Below are 1,711 nucleotides of genomic sequence, written 5' to 3'. Positions count from 1 at the left end.
ATAGTTTAGTGGAATCATTTATAACACCATTGGCTGGTTTGATCTTAACACCAGGTGCGAACATCGTTGAACAGGTACAGGTTCCCTCCCCAACGGAAATCGTAGGGAGAATGTGATGACGAGAGTATGAGCTACTGTGACTGCACACTACACACTACTTTGACTACACACTACTGTGACTACACACTACACACTACTGTGACTACACACTACACACTACCCACTGTGACTACACACTACACACTACACACTGTGACTACGTATATCTTCCCATAAACGATCTTAATGTAGTACACACGAGTATCGTCACGTCCACCTTTGTTAATGTACTACACCTGAGGATGTCTTCCCACTACTTATCATTTCACTACGTCAGTGTATAGACGTAATGCTCAACGTTAGTTTCTTACTGATTCTATTTTTCAACTGTTATTTTTCTCTTTGTTTAAATTAGGTTTGTATAATTTAGTTAATGTTAATGTTTAATTAAAAATAAAGCAATAAAATTACTGAACTAACCTGGCAACAAGGAGGCCGTGGAAAATGTAGGCAAAGCATAAATATCAAGGTCTGTCACTTGTTTTGTGAAAATTGGTCGCTCTCTACCATGAGTGCAGAGGTCAGGTTACTGGCGGTGCCTCAGTGTCAGAGACAAGAGTAACGTCTTTACCACAGACAGGAAATGACATCAGGGAGGTATTCTTGTAGAAGATAGTAAGGCTGTTTAGGTAGGTCACCAACACTAGGTGCATCACCTTCCAGTACATGCATCACCAACCTCTAGGTGCATCACCTTCCATTACGTGCATAACCAACCACTAGGTGCATCACCTTCCATTACGTGCATCACCAACCTCTAGGTGCATCACCTTCCATTACGTGCATCACCAACCACTAGGTGCATCACCTTCCATTACGTGCATCACCAACCACTAGGTGCATCACCTTCCATTATGTGCATCACCAACCACTAGGTGCATCACCTTCCAGTACATGCATCACCAACCACTAGGTGCATCACCTTCCATTACGTGCATCACCAACCACTAGGTGCATCACCTTCCATTACGTGCATCACCAACCACTAGGTGCATCACCTTCCATTACGTGCATCACCAACCACTAGGTGCATCACCTTCCATTACGTGCATCACCAACCACTAGGTGCATCACCTTCCATTACGTGCATCACCAACCACTAGGTGCATCACCTTCCATTACGTGCATCACCAACCACTAGGTGCATCACCTTCCATTACGTGCATCACCAACCACTATGTGCATCACCTTCCAGTACATGCATCACCAACCTCTAGGTGCATCACGTTCCATTAGATGCATTACCAACCATTAGGTGCATCAACTTCCATTAGGTGCATTACCAACCAGTAGGTGCCGTCACCTTCCATTAGCGATGGAAATCGCTAATGGAAGGGAAGAAAAGACATCTGGTGTTAGCAACAAACAACAAACTGAGGACCAAACCAGACAACTTACATTGTTCCACCTGAACGACTTCTTTATAATAGCTTGCAGTTATTATGTGAGCGGTAGTGCAAAAAATGGATAACAGAGGCACTTCACATATTGTAGGCTGGCCCTTGGCCTGGGAGGCTTCATACGCTGAGGGTCCGTGGTTCGATTCCCGACAAGGGTGATATTACAACCCAGGAGTACCAAAGGCCTGTTATCCTGGGTGTAAAGGGAGCAA

Source organism: Cherax quadricarinatus, chromosome 16 (assembly GCF_038502225.1).
Source record: "Cherax quadricarinatus isolate ZL_2023a chromosome 16, ASM3850222v1, whole genome shotgun sequence".
Classification (NCBI taxonomy): Eukaryota; Metazoa; Arthropoda; class Malacostraca; order Decapoda; family Parastacidae; genus Cherax; species Cherax quadricarinatus.
Note: the sequence above shows the minus strand (reverse complement) of the source record.